General features: G+C 33.6%; 2 protein-coding genes across 3 annotated transcripts in view; one reads left to right on the top strand and one right to left on the bottom strand.

Moving 5' to 3' along the window:
- Nucleotides 1-26,710, top strand: part of LOC144974902 (uncharacterized) — a 251,977-nt gene that overhangs the window by 140,982 nt on the left and 84,285 nt on the right. The window lies entirely within an intron of this gene.
- Nucleotides 25,547-26,710, bottom strand: part of LOC144974901 (uncharacterized) — a 38,962-nt gene continuing 37,798 nt past the window's right edge. For both annotated transcript variants that reach the window (XM_078918372.1, XM_078918374.1), the window contains exon 5: nucleotides 25,547-26,710. This exon is cut by the window's right edge and continues 519 nt beyond it. The gene's annotated coding sequence lies outside the window, so the exon portion shown is untranslated.

Here is a 26,710-nt window from a genome sequence, read left to right as displayed (position 1 = left end):
CAAAAACAATATTCTTGGCCTATGTGAAAAAAAATGTCTTATAAATTTTATAGCATTTTGTGTATATTTATATTTGTGGCTTAACCAGTTAACTGCCGTACTGTGGAAAGACACGGTGTTTAAAAAATTTGGCCATAAAACTCGTCCTTCAAATATCGATCGATTTAAATGTCCGTCATCTTGGCAAAAACTCTCAAACCTGCGAATCAGGGTTGAGGGTATTTGAAAAGATGAGGGACATTTAAATCGATCGATATTTGAAGGACAAGTTATCTGGCCAAATTTTTAAACAGTGTCAGTACGTCAGCTAACTGGCAAATAAACTTATTATAGTTACCCCTAGAGTGGACTTGATAAGTAGATACGAGATGCCGTACTTGGAAGGTTTCTCACCGGTCAGACGGTGTAACGATAACCAGACATTGAGAGTTACAGGAACATCGTTTTCGTTTCGAACATTTGCACACATCTACTAACACGTGCCTGCGCACACACACACTCACACATACACACATACAAACATAGTCGCATTCACACACATGCATGCAAACATTTAAGTGCAGACATACACGATGATAATAATATTAATGATAATAATAATAATAGTATTAATAATAATGATAATGTTTATGACAATAATATTGAGTTTTTATATAGGGCAATATCCACTAAACGTGCTCAAAACGCTTTTACGAGGGGTCCCTGGCCGACCCAACAGCAACATTTAACATGTAGGACGGGACATGATGCCTGTTAGGCGATATTACAATTTTTTTTTCGGACAGACACAACGCTGTTAACGGCAAGGTACTCATTTTACACCTGAGTACGGTGAGAGAATGTGAGTAAAGAGCCTTCTCCAAGGACTCAACTATGCGCCGAGCGAGGCTCGAACCCAGGACCTTCCGATCCGAAAGCTGGTGTCATACCACAAGACCACATAACCGCACAATAATGACGATGATGATATGATGATGATGATGAAGATGATGATGATGATGATGATGATGATTATGATGATGATGATGATGATGATGATGATGATGATGATGATGATGATGACATGAATAAGAATAATGGCGAGAATCACCTAAAAACAACCCGCTGTTAATCCCATATCATCGATCTCCTTATTGAGTTGTCATTTTGTCTATCGATTTGTTCATAAATAAGATCTACTACTTTGCATAACCTAAAATTCTCCTTAAAACTCTCTTGTCCCTTCTCCCTCACCCATAGGTAAAACTAGCGTTTTTAACATGGATTAAATAATAATGATGATGATGATAATAATAATAATAATAATAATAATAATAATAATAATAATAATAATAATAATAATAATAATAATAATAATAATAATAATAATAATAATAATAATAATGCTGAAAACTTATATAGAGCTATAACTCCGAGACACCAGACTCTAAGCGCTTAAATATTCCACAAACCACAAAATCCTAACGAGCACTCCCATGATCTTTAAGTTTTAGTGCAAAAACTAATCTCCACCATCAACGAAAATCAACACGTCTTATCACAACACTATCCCCACACAAAACCAACGGGATGCTGACCCATGCATTACACTCCTCGGCCCACCGTTGGAATAATATAATTAACTGCTCCTGTGTAAAGTGACTATGAGACAAAATAACGAGATTTGACAAATTGTTAACAGCGAGGGTGAATTTCACTGAAATCATCATTTTCTTTTTTTTTTTCTGACGTGAGTTACGTAACTTTCATCAGTGAATAACTGAACACTAGCTTTCGGTTTCTGTAAACGAATTTTAAGTTATAATTCAATCTGTTAAACAATTAATCTATTAATTAAATATTTAGATAATTTTACATTATTATTATTATTGTTATTATTATTATTATTATTATTATTATTAAAAATATCATTATCATTATTATTATTTATTATTATTATTATTATCATTATTATCATTATTATTATTATTATTATTATTTTATTATTATTATTATTATTATTATTATTATTATTATTATTATTATTATTATTATTATTATTATTATTATTATTAAAATTTATATATATAACATAACATATGGCATAGGGCGAAATAGGATAAAATCCCTTGAATGCACTTAATATTAATTGTAATTCTAGAAATCTATTGATTGAAAGATTACAATAATGATACACGTGGTAAAGATAGTATATCAACTTAAATGTACGCATGTATGTGTGATGGACAAACATATATCTTTAACCGTGACATGCAAAGCACACATACACACACGCACACACACGCGCACGCACACACACACACACACACACACACATATTCATACATATAGAAGGTAACCATAATAAGGTTATTATTATTATTATTATTATTATTATTATTATTATTATTATTATTATTATTATTATTATTATTATTATTATTATTATTATTGTTTTTGTTTGCTTTGCTTCATTATGTATTTTACTTACTTGATTTGTTGATTGAAAATATTATATTCATGTATGAGTCATATTGGCAATTGCCTAAAAATAAACCTTTGAATTGAATTGAATTGTAACATTAACCAGACAGTTACCGATTCGATAGAACATTGGTCAATCGCGAAGTACTTCCAGCTAGATCTAACTGATACATCTATTCAATGACACAGCGTGACTGACTGACGTAAGGCATTTCGCTTCCTAATAATACGATCGGGACGCCTCGGCTGACTCTCTAATCATCTGTGTCATTTCCTTCCACAGTTCACGGTCTTTTGCTGTGGATGCTAATTCCATAAGGTCTTCCTTTGACACAGTGTACCTTTGTACAATGCCTTTCCTAAAGATGTGTAAAGATTCGCCAACCCGATGACCTGACCCCTTAAATCTACTTTATAGATAGTATGCGCTGGGCTAAGAAGTTCACAACATTGTCATCCGGAAGTATAACAGACCAACACACAAAACTATGTGTAACCATGAACTTTTATAGTCTCGTTAATACAGTTTAGTGAGAATCACTCACAAATGCGGATAGCAAAATATAATAACAAAGGCTTGAGTGACGTCATCTTCGTTCTATCTATAAGTCATTGAGTCATTGCAAGGCCAAGACCGTACCTTTACGCCAACGCGACAAACATAAATATACGTATTTTTTTCTCTTATCATTCATTATATTATTTTGGCAGTGATTCATTCAAAATCTTTGCTCCAATGAAACTACTCAAACAAGAACAGAAAAAAATAGAAAAAGAAACAAGATAGTGTAACAATCAACAATAAAAAAATAATTATCTTTTTACAGGATTGCAATAAAATTTGTGACAGCCCGTGCAGATTCAAAGTGCAATTCCACCTGGAATATCTTTTCTCATTTGCTCCAGCTGTGAGCGCTGTGTTCTGCGTTGAAAATGAATCTCATCACCGTTCAAGGAGTTTCTTTCCTTTCTGATGATGATAATATGTTCTAACAAAATAACAATTCAAATAGGCCTACATTAAAAACGTAAAAACGTGAGTTAATCTAATTATATTAGTTTTCAGTATGTCTAAGGTACAGGAGCTGCCGACTGATTTTACACCCGGGATGCTGTATTAAACTATATTGGTTTGGGGTTTTCTTTGGTCTGTGTTGTTTGTTTGTTTGTTGGGTTTTATTTTGTTTGTTTCTTTTTCGCATGTTTTTTTTAAAATGAAAACTACTTTTACAATGATTATCTTTAACCTTTTTTGTATCTATCTATTTTGAATCATCAAAAAAAAAAAAAGAAAAGAAAACAGAAATATTTTAAAAAATAAAAAACTAACAAAGAAAAACAGCAAAAACCGAGCTGTTTGGAGTTTAACGCCGCCATTGTCATGGAGAACTTTGGGTCATTATTGTGACATCTTCTACGTCATCTTCATCATCATCATCATCATCATCATCATCATCATCATCATCATCCATCATTCATCATTACCATTATTATTATTATTATTATTATTATATATAGTAGTAGTAGTAGTAGTAGTAGTAGTAGTAGTAGTAGTAGTAGTAGTAGTAGTAGTAGTAGTAGTAGTAGTAGTAGTAGTAGTAGTAGTAGTAGTAGTAGTAGTAGTAGTAGTAGTAGTAGTAGTAGTAGTACTATCAGCAGCAGTATTGTTATTATCATTATCTTTACTATTAATATTATTAAGATTCTCAACTCGCATATTAGGGGATGTTGCAGTTCTGCAGTTCTGCTAAGGTAGAAGAAACAAATATCTAATTGAGACTTCCGGGTGCGCAACACTTTACATCCGGTCAATCATTTGCGACATGGGGAGGAAGTAGTGACATGAATGATATGATCACATCGTTGCCGAACACAATAATTATGGGCTTGATTTAGCAATGTTATCATGTGCACCATTTTCTTTGGTTTGAGATTATTTTCATTACAGCAATGGAATCATAACAATTTTGGTTATCAGATTTGCAAATATCCACACGTCGATCACTGAGAAAACCAACTTTTTATTTTGGCCAGAAAATTTTTATTTCGTATATCAATAGATCAAAATACACCCCCCCCCCTCTCTCTCTCTCTCTCTCTCTCTCTCTCTCTCTCTCTCTCTCTCTCTCTCTCTCTCTCTCTCTCTCTCTCTCTCTCTCTCTCTCTCTCTCTCTCGTTTTCCTTTCCCAGAAACATCTGTTCAACTAAGATCCGGAACCTGTCATGTTTGAGAATTTCTGGGATCATTATAACATGTCGATTATTTAGTAAGTAGCCTATCATTTTTTCGAAAATCAAAAAAAAAGTTGTTTTGTCATTATAAGACGCGTGAGGTTGCGCTCATCTGAATCACATCTTGAGACGCGCCGACTCATCATTTTATGTTTGTAAGGTGGGTCAAATTGGCCTTACTAGAAGTGACAGAATCGTGGTAATTTAGATTACGAGTACATGTCAGTCAGTCCCTCGTTGAGTGAGTGAAATTTCATCACATGGGGATAGTCTAGACATAACAAATTCATAATCTAGATAGAATTTAAAACGACTGCAACAAAAAAAGTTTCGCGCTGTCCGTTTGTGAGAGTTTCTACCAATAGGGCACAAAAACGTGATGTCAAAAACATGCCTTGTGTCAATGATCCTCTGGGTCAAGAGTGATGGTATCTTATTTTCTAGTCTAAATATAAGCTGGTCCCGTAATCCTTAGAATCTACCTTTATACATCCTGCTACTAAAATGGTTATGCAAACCTTATGATTGAATATTTAACCCATTCATTATTAGTCGTCCGAAGGACTGGTTACATGCATAACACTTCCAATTATTTTGGAACCGGAAAGGTAGAAGATGTGACGTCAAGACTGTTCTTCCTTATTAGTATAAAGATAACTTGAGCATTTATACAGCCCGATTATATCTATCAGTAACAAATGTGCTCAAAACGTTTTACAAGGTTACCAATCCAACAGCAAACTTAACATGTAGGGCGAGTCATCACGCGTATAAGGCACTATTACATTATTCTCGACAGACACAACGTTGTTACTGACCAGAAACTATTTGTACCTGGGTACAGTGAGAGAATGTGAGTAAAGATGCTTATCATCATCATCCCCCTTTTGAAAGAGCTGCATTGGTTAACAGTAGCTAATAGCATTAAATTCAAAGAAACAGTCCTTGTTTATCGCTGCCTCGTAAGGATCAGCCCCAGCATACTTATCTGAGTTACTCCATGATTATAGATAGTTTGAAGATGACGTCACTCAAGTCTTTGTTATTATTTTTTGTCACCGCGTTTATGAGGAATGCCCCCTGAACTGTATTAACCTGACTATAAACTTTCATGGATACACACAGTTTTGTGTGTTGGTCCGTTATATTTCCGGATTGCAATGTTATGAGCTTCTTAGCCAAGCGCATACTATCAATAGACGGCCAAAAAATGTTGAGATCCTCGTCTGATTCCTCTCGGCTTCTTGTACCAAATACAAATACAAAACTTGGTGAGAGAGCGTTCTCCTGTTTTGGTCCACAGACTTGGGACGCTCCACCACAAGAGCTGAGGGAACCAGGCAGTTTAGCTGTTTTTAAATCTAAAGTAAGGACTCTGTGTTTTGGGGATCAATTTTCATATTTATTTTGTTTATAAATGGTACTTTCTGGACGTGTGTATACGTTTGTTAGTGCGTGAGTTTGGTTGTAAAGCGCTTAGAACTTATGTAAGGATTAAGCGCTTATTATTATTATTATTATTATTATTATTATTATTATTATTATTATTATTATTATTATTATTATTATTATTATTATTATCATCATCATCATCATTATCAACAGCATCATCGTTATAATTATAAAATATGAACAACTCGAAACAAGAAAAAAAATTACAAATGCTAGGTGTCTAAATTGAATGAAACAAAACATAAACACAAAAGTTCTTGAACTGAGACAATGAGTCATCGTCTCTAATCTCACGGGGATAAGTTGGAATACCGAGTATAAATGTGAATAACATCAGTAAGAAGCAATATGACTGGATATTTCATTGCTACAGGAAGATCAACCTTGAATCTGATGGATCTAGTTATGAGATTATTATAAAAATAATCGGTCGTCAGCATTATTAAAATCCTTTTCTTTATTACTATTATTTTGATATTTCGTTCTATAATATGATTGTTTACCTCATTATGGATTATCGATTGAGGTGCTTTAATGTGGTGAGTAGGGCCAGGGAGTCCTTGGGTTTGAGGCCCACTTATGGCACCTCCGTAAAACCAGGATTTGCTCACGTTTTATAATTGAATAAGAAATGAATTTGTAATTGCAGTTGACATCGGACAATCGTTTGATGGGTTAAATATTCCTTCGAGAAAAGTCAAAGTGACGGCATTTTACTATTCCGAGTGCTAAGGACAATTTTATGAAACATCAATGGGAGGAAGAAGTCGTGACGTCACACATTCCTTTCTTCCGGTTCAAAACTTTTTGGAAGTGTGTAATCAGTCCACCGGAGTGAATATTAATAGTGAACAATGATTAGGTTATTTTTTTTAATCATAAGGTGTAATCAAAGCTATTATAGTAGTAGGATGGATTGGCAGATTCTTATGATTATGGGGATCAACGGGGCGAGGCTGGATGGCCTTTTTTCACGACCAGTAAATATTTAGGCTAGAAAATAAAATATCATCACTCTGAAGCCAGGAGACCATTTGCGCAAGGTATGTATCTAGTCCCCAGAGAGACTGGTTTCACACTGCCAAGCACACTTGTGTTCCCTATTAGAATAAAAATCAAGATGCCCAGATTATTGTATTTTTGTGGAGGTGTCGCAACATTGAACTTATTATTTTATCGGATGGGTGAAAACCAGACATAAACAAGGACGTCATTGTTTTGTTTGCAGCAATAGATACACATTACTCAATTTACCCACACCTTTTAGTGAGATACAGAAAAATAAAAGATATTGAAAAAAGCATAATTCACGTGTGAAATAAAATAAATATAAATGTTGCTGCTCGAAGCTCGAAGAAATAAATAACAATGTGAAACTGAATGTAAGCTTCATTCGATTTAATATACGAAAACAGATAAAATAGATCAACGCCACTACCACATTATCTCATTCGTCTGTAGTGTTTCATTCATCCTGTTTTGTTCATAAAGGGGAAAACCGAAACGTCTATTTTATCTGTTTTCGTATAATAAATCGAAGCTTACATTCAATTTCACATTGTTATTGAAATAAAATAAACAACAACAAAACATGATACTCTGACTCATTGCGATTGGATAATAAACATTTATTATCGTTAAAACTAGCATCAATCCAGGTTTTTATATAACTCATAAAATAACAAAACATGATACCCTGACTCATTGCGATTGGATAATAAACATTTATTATCGTTAAAACTAGCATCAATCCAGGTTTTTATATAGCTCATAAAATAACAAAACATGATAAGCTGACTCATTGCGATTGGATAATAAACATTTATTATCGTTAAAACTAGCATCAATCCAGGTTTTTATATAACTCATCAAATAAAGACAATTCATAAAGACGCTCATTGATGATCTAACTAAGATGTATACAGTGATTACCTGGCTACAAGCCGTGCTGGATATGGAAAAAAGTAATTATAGAAAAAAGTCATCAACAAACGACGTGTGTTCTATGCTGATTAGTGTAAATGTTGCTACTCGAAGCTCGAAGAAATAAATAATAATGTGAAATTGATTGTAAGCTTCAATTTAATTACAAAAACAGATCAAATGAACGTTTCGGGTTTCCCCTTTATCAACAAAACAGGATGAATGAAACACCAAAGATGGCGTACGCCACTACCACATTATTTCATTCATCTGTGGTGTTTCATTCATCCTGTTTTGTTGATAAAGGCGAAACCCGAAACGTTCAGTTGATCTGTTTTTGTAATTAAATTGAATCTTACAATCAATTTCACATTATTAGTTATTTCTACTGATTAGGGAGATTGGGATATGAAACTATCTAGTGCAAAGCAACGTTAGGAAAATTGTTAATATTATGCAAAAGAGTGAGCCATGCCTGTAAGTTGTTGAGTCATCAAAGTGCCGGTATCTGTGTCTGACGTATCACCAACCAATCTAAAATTCTTTGCCCATAATATGTTAAACCAGGTATACTGCTTGTTTCTTGTCTTTCAACAATGTCAAATAATGTTGAGTATAGTTCGTGGCAAGATAATCGACAATAGTAACAAAATTATGGTCACAGCATCATGCCTCTGTGAAAGACAAATCTTCTACAGTACCTTCCGCACTAAGGTATTTTGCAAATACCGTCTTACTGGATTTAATTATTGTTAGCTCTATTTCCCATTTTCTTTTCTTTTATCGTTTAAAATGATTGTAACGATGGCAAGTAATTTAAAGTTAAAGTTTCAAATCACATTTTTTAACAATTATGAAATTGTAATTCACATCAGTAAAACGTTTTGTTAAAAGTTGGCTTCAATACGTGATTACAGAGATGGAAATGTACATATCTCACGCAAAATTTAATCAATCTACATGGTTTTTTTTGTTTTTTTTTAATGAGTCGATACATTCATTCGTCTCAAAAATGAATTGGACGGACAAAATGCCTTTTTTTAATTTTAGACAGAAATATTTTCCTTTAGATATCGATGAATAAAGATAATTCTCAACTTGTCTCCATTCTTAATCATGATAATTATTTTTCATATTGGGGGGGGGGGGGGGTCTTTTTCACTTTCAAAACATTAGAACAAGTTTGGCTCGTCTTAAACTACGAGTGACTAAAGCGAAAATGAAAATAAAAGGTGTATATCAACGTATGAGTAGAGTGAATGGGATATGAAGGTGATGGTGTGTGTGTGTGTGTGTGTGAGAGAGAGAGAGAGTGAGAGAGAGAGTGAGAGAGAGAGTGAGAGAGAGAGTGAGAGAGAGAAAGAGAGAGAAATGCCTAGAGAAAGAGAGCAAGAGGGAGTGAGGGTGAGAGAGAGAGAACGAGGGAGAGAGCGTGATAGAGAGAGAGAGAGAGAGAGAGGGGGGGGGGGAAGACCTTGAGAAAAGAGCAAGAGAGACTGAGAGTGAGAGAGAGAAAGAGAGAGAGAGGTAGAGAGAGAGAGAGAGAGAGAGAGATAGATATATATAGAGAGTGAGAGGAGAGAGAGAGAGAGAGAGAGAGAGAGAGAGAGAGAGAATGCAGCTGGGGTTAACTTTTTTACGCTTAAAAATAGACATAGCCTAGTGACCTCTTGGCTGGGTGCAAAAAGATAAAACTCCACAGAGACTAGCACAAGTGCTGTCTACAATCTAAAAATTGAATTTTGGGTTGGAAAAAATATGACATCACGGCCATCCAATTTCAGTTATCGGGTAGAAGGTATACGTGATGAAATACACGATCAAAATCTTTATACTTCCTAATACAGTTTTATATTTATTATGAATTATTATATATCTTTATATTTCTACTACAATGACTAAAATACATCAAAATGCTTCTTTTATCATCAAAGCAGGTCATATATGAAATAATCTGTTACAAGCAGCTCTAGTCAGATACTTATTCACACATGGATCTAACCGTGTAAAGTGTATCTATTCATGATCTGATATACAAAAAGCGGAGTCAAATTTTGCGATTATTATTCCCCACTTGAGCACTGGCCACGCTCAATTTCGCTTAAGTTTTGTCAACGAGGATTAAAATCATTCTATGAATCTTACGAAAAAATCGCTAGGTCATTTTTTAATCCCGAATAAAAGAATAACGTTTTCAAACTCATTTTTGTATTAATAATAACACTGGCTGAAAAGTCATAGCGTTTTGTTATTCAATGTCATGCAATCAATTTTTAATGCCCAATCAAACGTATAAAAGACGCTTCCATAATATGATTTTTTTAATGAGCTTTATATAGAGCAATATCCACTAAATGTGCTCAAAGCGCTTTACAAGGGGTCCCTGGTCAACAGCAACACTAAACACGTAGGACGGGACATACATACATGATACATACAATGCTGGAAAAGATTTTGAAAATCAGATGACAGATTACAATACAGAGAACACAATAAGGAGGTGGCAACACTATATTTATTTTGTACAAGCAAAGACAATGCCACTTTAAACCATGGGGTGGGGGAGGGGGTCAGAATTGAATATTCATCTAGACAGAACGAGAGAAATAGTTGACCATTGTCACAATACTAACATTATACTGACAAAATGCATTTTTTTTTTTCAATTTGGCGTCTCTCTCTCTCTCTCTCTCTCTCTCTCTCTCTCTCTCTCTCTCTCTCTCTCTCTCTCTCTCTCTCTCTCTCTTCTCTCTCTCTCTCTCTCTCTCTCTTTTTTTTTTTTCTTTCTCCTGTTCGATTTGTATGTTTGAATTCTTGATTTACAATAAGCTTTTAACAACTTAGTTGTCAGAGGAAATTTAAAAAAAAACAAAAAAAAAACATTTGTTTTTAGAACCTGTAATCCCTTACGTACACGTCTTTGACACTCAGTTTAAATGAATTATTTGAATGTTAAGTTCAAATGTGTAATATTGTACAGGGCATACTGCGATTCTCTGAAAAAGAGTTTTTAAAATTTTTATTTTTACTTCAAATATCAATTAGATTAACCAGTTAATCGCGAATTCCCTGGTTTGATCATTTTTGCCAAGATGAAGATAGTTTAAATCGATCGATATTTGAAGGAAGAGTTTTCTGGTCAAATTTTTGAAAACATGATTTTTTTTTCCCAGGGGATGGCAGTTAACTGGTTAAAATTACGCTCAACATTTCTGAACATCTCAAACCTTCATAGAAGAGTTTTTGGAAGGTTGAATGTCATTTTGATTTTATTCATTCTTATTTGAATTCAACGCTTTCTGGCCAATTTATTATATTGCCAGAGGCCGGCGGCATGGGAAGTAATTTTGGTATAAAATATAGGATGGGTTAAAAACGACGTAAACTGAGTACTTAGAACACCTAGATTAAAAACTATTAATGATAACAAATTAAATATTTTGGATGGTAAAGAGGATGATACTGGATAAGTCAGTCAAATGTGTTCAAGATGTGACGAGATGTAAGGTAAATATTTGTGTACACAACGCGCGTACGAAACTGTTAATGATTCAAGAACATTTCATTGATAAGAAAATTTCCGATTTTTAACGATATTGTTGGGAAGGGGGGGGGGGGGGTTATTAGAATAGATGTGTTGTTATGTATACCTGTTGTGTCTGCTATTTTGAATGAATGAATTCCATAGCTTTCGTTGTCTTTAGTATAAAAGGATAGTCTGCCCGAATTTATTCAGGTTTCTGTACTGTTAAACGTGCATTAACACTTGCTTCTTAGAAAAGACGCTGGACTATATCTATCGCAAAGTATTGTCTGCCAGATTGAACGGACGAAGTTACCCAATCAACTCTGAGTAGACTGAGGGGCCACAAAAAACATTTGCTTCATCCGTAGCCGGTCTCTTTACTTGTGTGGCGAATGACTTACAACTGAGCTTTTTCTTTCTTATTTTTTAGAAATAACGAGTTTGTTCTATTGTGAATGTTTACCCCTTTATAGCTTGTGTTCAATTCCATCCGTATTTGAGATCATTTCTAATCCATTCACCTAAAGAACTGTTACAGAGGCACCAACTTTGGTTCAACCGTATCGTCTCAGAGTCTCAAAGAATATTTAATGATTTATCATTGTGTTACGTCGTTTGTCAGATTGATATGACCTGATTTTTGACACAAAGTCGAGCAACATTGAGCGCACATATTATGATCTCACTCTACTCAAGCTCTATGATCAGTGATATAATATTATGAATATTTTAAATGTGTTAGTACATAAATACAAATTATATGTCACGATTGCTATTGCGTACGAAATTATATTTCATTTTACATATTATACATTTAAGAGAAAAAAGTATATTTCTCTACGTATTTCTTTTTAAGTCCTCAAGCTCAAGGCAGTGAAGTGATTTATTCATTCATCGGGCAGACTACATGTGAGATAGTTACCAACACTTTTACAACACCCGTCTCCGCTTATGGCCAGGCCATCATTTTCATCCGAGTCAAACAAATACAAGAAATAAAACAACGTCGGGGCCAAATTGTTGCGTTTATCAATCTTAAGTTACGCTCAGACGAGACTCTGACCAGCTTTGCTTCCGACGCCAAATGGCCTTTTGGGAAATAAATTTAACATTGTGAAAGACTTTAATCATTGTGGAAAACTTGGAATGCCAAAGACTAAATATGTGCATATTCACAAATCAATAGACTGTATAAAGTGCTGTTGACTGAAAAATATGGGAAGAGAAGAATATTTACATTTTATTTTTACTTTAAACGCTTGTGACGCTTTTAGGTCATTCTTGTTGCAGTAAAAGAAAAGTAGATAAAGGTCTGGATAAAGTGTGTATGAAACATTCCATTTAATGCAAGAAAGAAAACACACACACACACACACACATATATATATATGCCTCGACTAGGGATGCTAATTTTTGGGATGTTTTTTTTTTTTTCTTGTAATTTTCTCTATTGCTTTGTCGGCCACTCTTTCATAATTGATACACAATTTTTCAGATCCTTGTTTTAGGAAAACAGGATATTGGAAGCTTATTTCAAGAGCGTCTAGGTGAGGTTACCCTCAGCCCGCCAAAATACTGATATCATTAAGATCGCACTACTATACCTACACTCAGGTGGTTACACAAACAGATTATACCTGTTACCTCTTACCTATACTGTTTCTTTCTACTCTATAATTTAGCTCTACTCTCTACAAGTCTTCTCTATTCATCGACATCTGTTTCTTTTCTGTGTCAATTTTCAAATTGTTGATTGTCAGCTTTCCACCGCCTTCCCCATCCCCTTTCCCATCTTTTCCCCTCCATCCGGCAGTCATTCGGTACGTATTATAATTCATATGTTAGTATGGTCATTTCCAAGGGTTTTACCATGCTAAATGTTCTTCACAATGTTTCATCCATTTTAGTTAAATATAAAGATAGATGTTTGTTTGTTTGTTTTTAAGGGTTTTACGGCGCTTGCAACACATTAAGGTCATATCAGCGCCAGTAAAAAGGAAGAAAATGGGTAAGTAAAAAGTTCTAGAATTACAATGAAAGCACCCAAGAAAAGGTAAGACAAGGGGAATTGGTTCAAATAGGAAATAGATGTAGATTCCAAGAGCACACTATTAAAGTACTTAGCTTGAGATCACCTAAAAGTCTCATCCAGACACAAGCCCCCACAGGTCCCCACTAAGAGGAAAACACTCAAATGTTTACAAATAATATATAATATTATGTAAATAAAACATAATACAATGTATAACAGAGAGATGATTCACAAGGAAAAAATGAAACCTCCCTTACAAAACGTACTTCTAACTCTGGCTGTCTACATCCCGAGAAGAGACCCAGGACAGAACCAAGGCAAAATCTAGATGAGAGAACGATATGACAGGGATATGGGATTAGACGAAATCAAGATAGAACTGACTGACATAACCCTGCCCAAATAGGAGAACTCCACTGGTACTAATACTCTTCAACAGTCGTAACGTCACTTCCTTCCGAATGACGCATGGTAACTTAGTAACACTGGCTCTAAAATATCGGAACAATGGCGGACGCCCGTATGAAATATTTCTCCGGCGAGCATAAAAGCGTATCCAGAGGAAAAAAAACCCCAAAACATTTGATCATGTTTTGAATTTGGAAGTGGTTATTCAGTATCAGATACTGAATAGTGCTTTGCCACTATTCAGTATCCATAAGGAACTCTTTTTTATAGAGAGAGTGAAAAGTGCGACAATCTCGGTTGAACTGCTGACCTACTTCCAGATTGAACACGTGCAGTAACTGACAGCCCGATTCAAAGTTGTAAAAATATTTTGATCGAAATTTTTAAACTTCTGCTATCGTGCAATTAACATAGTTCAAAATATCAAAATAAGAGAGGCAGTCAAATAAATTTTTTAATGTCTGAATAGACATGATTAAATGTCTCTAAAAGTTCAGTGACACCATGGCATGGTGGATATAAGCTGTTTGACTCTGAGCTTAAGGTTCGAGAGTTCAAATCCCGGTAAGGGTAACTTTTTTTTTTTTTTTCCCAATATTTTTAAAAATTCCTTCTGTCTATTTATATTTTGTAAACTTTTGTTATAATAATTTTATTTGCTTGAAATATACTTTAATGTTGATAATATACTATTGTTCTTTTATTATTATTATTATTATTATTATTATTATTATTATTATTATTATTATTATTATTATTATTATTATTATTACTTACTTACTTACTATTATTATTATCGTTGTTGTTGTAATCGTCATCACCGTCATTATTATGATTATGGTTATGATTTTTTTTTAATCAAGTAGTTGGAGTAATTTAATCAGTTATCGATTTATTACAAATATCTTGTATGTGTTATCATCGCGTTGTTGTTTTCCATTATTGTGCTCTTCTATTGTTTATTACTTTTTAAAATCTTGCTTTTTTCTGTTGTTGTTGTTCTCCTTGTTGTTGTTGTTTGTTTGTTTGTTTTGTCATCTAAGACAAACCCGATTCATTATAAATTCATTTTTAATTGAGCGATGTACTTCCGAGAATTACTTGCCGTATTATATTGAAATTTACATGACAATAATAATAATAATAATAATAATAATAATAATAATAATAATAATAATAATAATAATAATAATAATAATAATAATAATGATAATGATAATGATAATAATAATAATAATAATAATAATAATAATAATAATAATAATAATAGTAATAATAATGATAATATAATAATAATAATAATAATAATAATAATACAATAATAATAATAATAATAATAATAATAATAATAATAATAATAATAATAATAATAATAATAATAATAATAATGATAATAATAATAATAATAAAAATAATAATAATAATAATAATTTAAATAGATACTGAATATTAGACTACAATTGACATCTATTTACTGAATACACGTGGTATTTTTATGGATGTTTCTTTTTTACGAAACCTGCCAAAACACGCAAAAACCCTACAAAGTTATGGGAAGTAGGCAGCAGTGGGGAGTGAACCTGGGACTCAGGGAAGTGTACACCATTGGGGAGTGAACCTGGGACTGGGTTTCGTTTTTAAAAAAAGCAATTACTTTTTTACGAAACCCGCCAATATCCGACAAAGTTATGGAAAGAAAGTAACAGTGGGGGAGTGAACCCGAGACTATGGTTTTTCGCGGGTTTTGGCGGGTTTCGTAAAAAAGTAATTGCTTCATTCTCGTCTGGTACCCAACTCCCATAGTTCGGCTTCATTTCCCACTGGTATCCATCTTCCATAGTCCCAGGTTCATTTCCACTGATTTCCTCTTTTCACAGTCCCAGGTTCACTCCCAACCGGTGTGCACTTCCCGGAGTCCCGGTTCATTGCCCAATGGTGCCCACTTCCCATAACTTTTGACAATTTCGGTAGGTTTCGAAATAAAAGTACATTCTGAGCTCACTGTCCACTGGTATCAGCCTCTCGCAGTCCCGGGTTCAATCCTCATCGGTGTCCAAATCCTAGATTCACTCCCCACTGCTGCCTGCTTCCCATAACTTTGTCGGCTTTTGGCGGGTTTCGTAAAAAAGTAATTCCCCTCCCCCTTGGTATTGCTTTTTTACAAAATCCAGAGTCCCAGGTTCAATTCCCACAAGTGTACACTTCCCTGATTCTCAGGATCACTCCCACTGTTGCCTACTTCAATAACTTTGTCGGATATTGCCAGGTTTAGTCGGGTTTTGTAAAAAAGTAATTGCTTTTATGTGAAACTCGCTGAAACCCGCCGAAAACCAGAGTCTCAGGTTCACTCCCCACTGGTGTACACTTCCCTGAGTCTCAGGTTCACTCCCCACTGTTGCCTACTTCCCATAACTTTCTCGGATATTGCCAGGTTTTCGTCGGGTTTCGTAAAAAAGTAATTGCTTTTATGTGAAACTCGCTGAAATCCACCGAAAACCAGAGTCTCAGGTTCACTCCCCACTGGTGTACACTTCCATGAATCTCAGGTTCACTCCCCACTGGTGTACACTTCCATGAATCTCAGGTTCACTCCCCACTGTTGCCTACTTCCCATAACTTTGTCGGATATTGCCAGGTTTTCGTCGGGTTTCGTAAAAAAGTAATTGCTTTTATGTGAAACTCGCTGAAATCCACCGAAAACCAGAGTCTCAGGTTCACTCCCCACTGGTGTACACTTCCCTTAGTCTCAGGTCACTCCCCATTATTTGCCTACTTTCCATAACTTTGCCCGATTTTGTTGGAGATGGCGCATTTCGTAAACAAAAAGTAATTGCTTTTTTTTTTTCAAAACCCGCCGAAACCCAGTCACAGGTTCACTCCCCACTGGTGTACACTTCCCTGAATCTCAGGTTCACTCCCCACTGTTGCCTACTACCCATAACTTTCTCGGATATTGCCAGGTTTTGTCGGGTTTCGTAAAAAAGTAATTGCTTCTTTATGAAACTAGCTGAATCCCGCCGAAAACCATAGTCTCAGGTTCACTCCCCACTGGTGTACACTTCACTGAGTCTCAGGTTCACTCCCACGCTTTGCCTACTTTCCACAATTTTGCCGCATATTGTCGGGTTTCGTAAAAAAAGTAATCCCCCCCCCCTATTTTGTTATTGCTTTTTTACAAAACCCAGAGTCCCAGGTTCACTCCCACTGGTGTACACTTCCCTGAATCTCAGGTTCATCCCCTCCTCTCCCCCCCCCCCCCCCCAACACACACACGCACACACACACACGCTGCTGCCTACCTCCCATAACTTTGTCGGATATTGCCAGGTGTCGTCAGGTTTCGTAAAAAAGTAATTGCTTTTTATTACGAAACCCGCCGAAACCCAGTCCCAGGTTCACTCCCCACTGATGTACACTTCTCTGAGTCCCATAGTCACTCCCACAGCTGCACTCTTCCCATAACTTTGTCAGGTTACGGAAAAAAAAACACCGTATTATAGTGCAAAACCACTATTCAGTGTCAGATACTGAATAGTGCAAAACCGCTATTCAGTATCTGATACTGAATAGTGCAAAACCACTATTCAGTATCAGATACTGAATAGTGCTAGCCTTTGAATTTTACACATTCTGATCACAAGGCATATGAAAAGTTTTAGCCAGCATGAAGAATAAAAAGTAATGATTTTCTTTGTTTAGAACCAAGATGGCCGCCGTTGCCGGGCGGCGTGACATCAGGCTACTGAATACAATTGTTTGTCTTAGAAATTGAACGTCTAATTGTCAACCAGTTTAGTTAGAATTAGAATGATGATTCGTTTTGTTTTGTTTCTTTAATTTTTTGGCTGTTTTATTTATTTTTTTTGGTTGGGGGGGGGGGGGGTTCTTTTGTTTGTTTTTTGTTTTGTTTTGTTTTGTTTTGTTTTGTTTTTAGGAGTTTTTAAGGCGCTTATGGCGTCATCCATATAATTTCAGTGCTGGTAAAAAGGAAGAAAATGTGATTGTCAAAAATCTACAATCCAAAGCAAACGATAAAAAGTGAAATAAAGGAGAATGATTCAAGATAAATAAATTTTTATAAAAATTCCTTTTATTCATCCCATAGGGGAAATTTGTCTCTTGGGTCTGTTCTAAGGGAAGACTGGAATAACCCAGGCGTCAGCCGCTGTGCAGCGCCGCAATTTGAGCTAGGGCGAGGTGACTTGCTCAAGGCCACACAGCGCAGCGGCGGGTGATCGAACTCTGTACTTGTCTGGTACGAAGCTAAGACCGTACCGCTGAGCCACGCTGCCTCCAAAGGGAACAGAAGTAGATTCCAAGAGCACACTATCAGTGTTCTTAGTTTGAGATCACATAAAAGTTTCATCCAAACATAAGTACAGGTCCCCCACTATGAGGAACACACTCACATGTTCATAAAAAAATACAACAATATACAACAGAGGTGTGATTCACAAGGGAAAAAATCATCTTCTCAAATTATAACATATTTGACTGTTTTCCTCTCCGCCAAAGATTACGACCAGGACCAGGACAAAACCAAGTAATCTTTTTTCCCAGAGAAAAACAGAAATCAAGTTGGAAAACATATATGGGGATAGAAGACACAGCAAGTGCCTCCCAGCCCACTGCGGGAGGACAAAAGACCCTAATTAGAATAATTAGCTAATTTAATGACAACGAACAAATACCTGTTTAAATTAAATAAATATATAATTTATAATTTTTTCAATATTATTCATAGTTTATCTTAAAAGTTAGGTGGAAGATATAAACATGATGGATTGCACCGTGCTATATATGATCATATCATGAATATAGTATAATAAATATAATAATAATAATAATAATAATAATAATAATAATAATAATAATAATAATATATTAATAATTAATAATAATAATAATATAATAATTAATAATAATAATAATAATAATAATAATAATAATAATAATAATAATAATAATAATAATAATAAAATAATAATAATAATAATAATAATAATAATAATAATAATAATAATAATAATAATAATAATAATAATAATAATAATAATAATAATAATAATAATAATAATAATAATAATAATAATAATAATTAATAATAATAATAATAATAATAATAATAATAAAATAATAATAATAATAATAACAATAATCGTGTGGAAGTTTGAAAGAAATTTAGTTAATGAGAAGTTGTAAAAACCACATTAATAAAAAATGAACAATTAGATTTTATAATAAAGTAAGTTCTTAGCAAAAAGGCCGTAACGTATATTTCTGTTACATATTAATCACCGTTATTTAAAGTAAATAAATAGTCAACACCACGAGCATAAATGGAAAACAATAAATGCTGGAATGAAATCTTTTCAATGGAAGTTTAAAATCCATTGTCAATGAATGTGAAACTATATCTATAGGGACCACGCCCTCAATCTAGCGTTATGTTGCTGTAAATCATCCATTTTAAGATAGAACTTAAAGACTAAAATATGGAAATGTATTTGTTTGTTTTATCTTTAAGGGTTTTACTGCGCTTGCAACATATTAAGGTCATTTAAGCACCAGTAAAAAAAGGAAGAAAATGGGATATTAAAAACTTCCAGAATTACAATTAAAGCACCTAAGAAAAGGTGAAACAAAGAGGAATTGGTTCAAATAGGAAACAGAGATAGATTCCAAGAGCACATTATGAAAGTACTTAGTTTGAGATCACCTAAAACACTCATCCAGATACAAGCACAGGTCCTCACTAAGAGGAACACACTCAAATGTTTACAAATCATATATGATATGTAAACAAAACATAATACAATGCATAACAGAGAAATGATTTAGGTACAAGACAATAAATACCATCTTTCAAAACTCTAACTATTCATTCGACTTTTTGTTTATCATATATATATGTATATATATATATATATATATATATATATATATATATATATATATATTATTATTATTATTATATATTATTATTATTATTATTATTATTATTATTATTATTTGCATTTTGACAATTTAGAAAAGTGCACTCAGTCGCTTCGATGACTGTATTATCTAGACATTTGATTACTTTGATCTTTAGCCTCAAATAAACCCGAATATCAAATGTGAAGGAACAAAAACAAACTTGAGCTTTGAGCTTTTAAATTTGAGCATTTATATGGAGCAATATCACTAAACGTGCTCAAAGCGCTTTACAAAGGGTCCCTGGTCAACAACAACATGTAACATATAGAACTAGACATGACGCCTGTTAGACGATATTATATTTTTCCTAAAGAGGCAACGCTGTTAACGGCCATGTCCTCATTTTACACCTGAGTATGGTGAGAGAATGTGAATAAAGAATTTTTTCCAAGGACTTCAACTATGCGCCGAGCGAGGCTGGAACCCAGGACCTACCGATCCGAAAGCTAGTGTCATACCACAAGACCACATTGCTGCACACAAAAAAAGGAAGAAGAATTTAACTTTGACCAGAAAACTACTTCTTCAATAAATATCGGTTAAAATGATTCTCATCTCATCAAAAAGTCTCAAACCCGGGTCTTCCTTCAAGTCCGAGTTTGGAGAATTTTGGACAAGATCAGTGTCATCTAGGTCAATCGATTTAATTTGAAGGAGTAGTTTTCTCGCCAAAATTTTAATTTTTTTTTTTTTTGTTGCCTTTTTTAGGAGTACTACAGAACTGTAAGAGACGGATGCTTAATTAATAAACCAAACTCGTAGCGGGAAAAACTTTAATTAAAGCTAACTACTTTCAGAATTTTCCCGAAATGTCATTAAAAAATATAAAAATTGAAGGTTCGCACTCAAACTCAAAAGCAATAAGAACTTATTTTAGCAGCAAACCAAGATTTACAAAACAGAATTATGTTTGTTTGTTAGTTACTGTTTTAGGGGTTTTACGGCTCTTACAACACATTGAGGTCATTTCAGCGCCAGTAAAGAGGAAGAAAATGGGATAGTAGACAGTTCTAAAATTACAATTAAAGCATCCAAGAAAAGTAAGACAAAGGGGAATTAGTTTAAAATGGGGACAGCTTTAGATTCCAAGAGCACACTACCAAGGTACTTAGTTTGAAATCAGCTAAATGTCTCAGCCAGTCACCAGCACAAGATCCCACTAAGAGCAATACATTCAAATGTTTACAAATCATATGTTAGAAATATTTTTGAAAACAGTACATAACAGAGAGATAATTTACAAGGAAAAATATCATATCCCAAAACTCTAACTATACATTTGACTGTTCCCTTCCCAACCAGGATACTCGGCCAGGACCAGGACAAAACTGAGTACTCTCATTCTAAGACAATGACAGAAAACATGTTGGAAAACAGATATAGGGGTATAGAAGACACAGTAAGTGCCTCCCTGCCCATTATGATGGGAGGTCGGGAACCCCTCCCAGTTTTTAAACTGAAAGAAACAATGTAGATAAATAATCTGAATAAGTAAAAACGTATACTGAATCTTAACGAATGTGACAAATTGAATTTATTTATATATATATATATATATATATATATATATATATATATATATTATATATATATATATATATATATATATATAGTTGGTTGGTTGAGGGGATATGGTTGGAATTGTCATTGAATGTGATTCTATATCTATTGGGACCTACGCCCTCAATCTAGTGTTATGTCACTGTAAATCAGTGGTTGGCGATAGAACTTAAAGACTAAATTATGAATTATGGTATATATATATATATATATATATATATATATATATATATATATATATATATATATATTATATATTATATATATATATATATATATATATATATATATATATATATATATATATATATTATATTATATATAATATATTTATATTAAATATTTATATGTATATATAATATGCAAGAAGAAATCAACAACTTATGCATTAAGGAAATATTTAATTCATAATGTGTTTTTGTCCTGATTGAAGCATTCCAGGTTATGAGCGAAACAATAATAATTTCATGACCGTAACATCTTTATTGCGGAAATGCATTTAACGGTCATTCTAGTCCAATGATCACAGCATTATAATGATAATAATAATAATAATAATAATAATAATAATAATAATAATAATAATAATAATAATAATAATAATAATAATAATAATAATAGTAATACTATAGTTATAAGAATAAATATTCTTTTTCAAGAGTATTTCAAAGACTATCGTTGATTATGTCTATAGATGTGACACGACACGTCAATCTGGTGTTACGGTGGGGTGAACAGGAGGAAAAGAATAAGAGCGGGAAATCAACAAGATTACAAAACCGTTTTTCTTTCAACAGTAGGCCTAATTAGAACTACAGTCACTCTTTACAGTGGGAACTTTTAAATCAGCTAATAATTTACAATTTGGATTTTATTCTGAACGTTCGATATTCTGTTCACTCCAATATTTTACCAGATCAAATCCATTGATCGTCTTGATTGGTTTCTTTGAATAGTCCTCTTTTTTTTTTTCTTTTTCTTTTTTTTTTTTTTTTTGGCTAATCCAAGGAAGAGAACTGAGAATTTAAATTATGATCTCCGAACAAATGATTGCATTATCTCCCTTACTTCACGACCAAGCGATTAAATTGAACAAATAATTAGTCCGTGATGTTTACAATGGCAAGTGACCGGATAGTTTATACTACCTTCTCAAAGGGATTAAATTATGACATTATAAATTCTCTAGACTCAAATATTCCTTGATTACTCTTCTATTCTGCTGCAATCATTGTTAAATATTATAATCGCATTCCTTCATCAAGCATCTACTTTTTAAAAATATCTCTGAAGTTAAGGAATGAGCATAAAAATCACCAAAAACTATCTTGCTAAAAGTCTTATCTTTATACTAAACATGGTAAAAAAAATTAATATTCGAGAAAATGAATTGCACATTGTTTTGGTGATGTCGGCCATATTGAATTATTGTTTCTTGCTGCATTGTAAAAGTCTTTTACAATACTGACTTAGAAAAGTTGTGATTTATTGAGTAAATTCTGAATCAAAGTTGAAACTTACACTTATAATTACATCGACGTGATTTCAACGGACTTAAATAACGGTTTTCTATTCTCTTTATTCAAAGAGTCTTTGACTTTTCTTTTATTCCACTGAAATAATTCTTCAATTTAATCTCATAACTACATCTAGAGTCTACTTTTAAAAATCTCTCTAAAGTTAAGGAATGAGCATAGAAATATCACCAAAAACTATCTCGCTAAAAGTCTTATCTTTACGCTACACATGGGCACATGGGAGTAAAAAAATATATTCGAGTAAATGAATTGCACATTAGAAAAGCTATGATTTATCGAGTAAATTCTGAATCACTGTTGAAACTTACACTTATAATTACATCGACGTGATTTCAGCGGACTTAAATAACGGTTTTATATTCTTTGGACTAGATAAAAAATTACATCTAGAATCTGCTTTTAAAAAATCTCTCTAAAGTTAAGGAATGAGCATAAAAATCACCAAAAACGGTCACGCTCAAGGTCTCATATTTATGCTACATATGGAAGTAAAAAGGAAACGAGAATTACATTCGAATATAGCATTGCACACTGATTTTGGTGACATCGACCATATTGAATTTTTGTTTCATGCTGCATTGTAAAATGTTAATATTGACTTAGAAAATGTGTGAATTATCGAACAAATTCTGAAACATTGTTGGAACTTACGCTAGCAGTTATATCGACGTCTACTGGGTTGGGGAAAAGAATTAATCAACAAGCGGGCGACTTATCCCGTACCGTGTAACCAGCTAACTGCTGTACTCTGGAAAGACAAGTATTTAAAAATTTGGTCAGAAAACTCGTCCTTCAAATATCGATCGATTTAAATGACTCTCATCTTGGCAAAAACTCTCAAACCTGGGACCTTGTGAGGTTTGCTTGCTACCCTTTGTAATGGACGCTAGTCTATCACAAAGTGCTTCCCGCCAGATTTAATTCATCTAGCAACTCAGTCATGTTGGTGAGAGAGAAAAAATACAACTCAGTTGAACCCGGACCTGTGACAAGTCCTATATTTTAGTCATTTAATGTCTATGGGCCGTACAGAGACTCCGAGACAGTTGTTTATCATTATAATAATAATGTTGCATAAAAATATATTATATTCTTTGAATATCACATCAATATTTCAGTTCAAGTTTAAACAAGATGAACCAAGCTATTAATTTGGCTTTTTAGGTTTTATGGCGCTTGCGACAGTTTTAAACTTTGTGTGGTTTTAAAAAACAATAATAACTGATTGTTTCCTTTTAAATAAGACGATCTACCGTAAGGCACGACTTCAGGTAGATCGAAAAAAAATATTTTTAAAAATTGAGCATTGATATGGCGCAATATTCACTAAACGTGCTCAAAGCGCTTTACATCGGGTCCCAAGCAACAGCATCATATGAGTGTAGGACGATACATGACGCCTATTAGGCGATATTACATTTTTGTCCAACAAAGTCAACGCTGTTAACGGTCAGGTACTCATTTTACACCTGAATTCGGTGAGAGAATGTGAACAAAAAGCCTTTTCCAAGGGCCGCTCAGAGCTTGATACGAAACGTGGACCTTTCAGTCCGGGGGCAAGTGTCATACCATTAGATCACATAGACAATACTCAGCTTTTCAATCGGTGTTGTTTAGACACATCAATCCGAGGGTCGTGAGATCGATATGAAACGAAACTAAGCGTAATTCATTAAGGATTATAATATCACCAAGTTTATCTACTGTCACGTCTACAGTCATATCTATTGTCATTTCTACTGTCAAGTTTACTTGACACGGTCATAATAAGTTATAAACATTTATCACAAATTATTTTTCAAAATTAGAGATTTTATAAAGAGCAATATCCACTAAAATGTGCTCAAAGCACTTTATAATGGGCCCCAAGTATGGCCGACTGGAGTAACTATAGTAGAGCTAGACAAAAAAAGAGAGAAAAAAAATTCAAGGAAAATATAACATTCAAAATATCAGTCTGCCTCCTCTGGATATTATCACGTGTATAAGGCAAGGCGTTATCACATTATATATATATATATATATATATATATATATATATATATATATATATATATATATATATATATATATATATGAGTGTTGGGGGTACTTGTAGGTACGAAAGTGCTCGATAATGGTGGTTAGAGCTAATATATAATGTAAATTTTCACTCACATTTTTTTGCCGAGACGACTCGTTTCTGTGTTCCTTACACTTCCTCAGTCGGCATAATCCATTTGCAAATGGATTATGCCGACTGAGGAAGTGTAAGGAACACAGAAACGAGTCGTCTCGGCAAAAAAATGTGAGTGAAAATTTACATTATATATATATATTATATATATATATATATATATATATATATATATATATATATATATATATATATATATATATATATATATATATATATATATATATATATATATATATATATATATATGGGCAGAGACAACCGTGTTTTCGGTCAGGTACTCTTTTTACACATGAGTATGGTAAAGGAATGTGAACAAAAAATGTTTCCAAAGACTCAACATTGCGCCGCCCTCATCGAGACTTTAAACCAGAGACCTATTGTTGCCGTGCGTTTAGTTAAAATACTCACAACATCCACCAGCCGGATATAACGTAACCCACACACAAAGCTATGTGTAACCATTGAACGTTTCTAGTCTGATTGATATCATTTAGTGAGAATAAATCATTAAAATGGTTGTCTATAAACAACAAAAAAGAGCTGTTCCCGCTAAATTATATATCAAACAGACTGTAAACGTTTATGGTACACATAGTTTTGTGTGTTGGTACGTTATATCCGGATGTTGTGAGTATTTTAGCTAAACGCACAGCATCGATAGGTCTGAAGGCGAGAGTCAGACAAGACTACAATGCCGCACCATTTACAAGTGACTCGTTGAATAAGTACCAAGTGTCAAGCATCGCACACACAGCTTAGCATTCACATCGTAAGCTGGAGGGCCGATTATATCGGCTGGTGCGAATGAAGTTGTTGCACAGTACAATACAAGGCAATGATCACGAAAAGAGAGTGAAAAAATGAGTTCTCGTGTAAAAGGAACGAAATTGACGTCACTATGTTATTGTTTTTAGACAGTCAATTTGGTGATTAGTTCTCACTAAATTATTTCAATCAGACTATAAACGTACAAGGTAACACCTACTTTTTTGGGTTGGTACATACACCCGATTTGCGGATATTGGGAGTATTTTACCTCAACGCATAGCATCAATCATAGTCCTCAAGGAAACTAATAATCCAATTGGTTGAACTATTGAATAAAACACAATGTTCACTTTATTTTGATAATAATAGTCAAATGGAATGAACGCTTCAATTTAATTAAGGAGGACATAATTATATGAACGTACGTTTCAGATTTACCCTTTGTCAACAAAACACAATGAGAGATGAGAGAAAGGCGTTAAAGTGAACGATTCATCTTAACAACGCCACACTCTCATCTCTCATTCGTTTTTAGGGATTCATTCATCGTGTTTTGTTGACAAAGGGGGAAACCCGAAACTTCCACATTATCTGTCTTCGCTAATTAAATTGAAGCTCTTATTCCATTTAACTATTTTTTATCTATTCAT

Source organism: Berghia stephanieae, chromosome 6, assembly GCF_034508935.2.
Source record: "Berghia stephanieae isolate SIO BIC M18660-M18661 chromosome 6, UCSD_Bste_1.3, whole genome shotgun sequence".
Classification (NCBI taxonomy): domain Eukaryota; kingdom Metazoa; phylum Mollusca; class Gastropoda; order Nudibranchia; family Aeolidiidae; genus Berghia; species Berghia stephanieae.
This window is presented reverse-complemented; position numbering and strand designations above follow the sequence as displayed.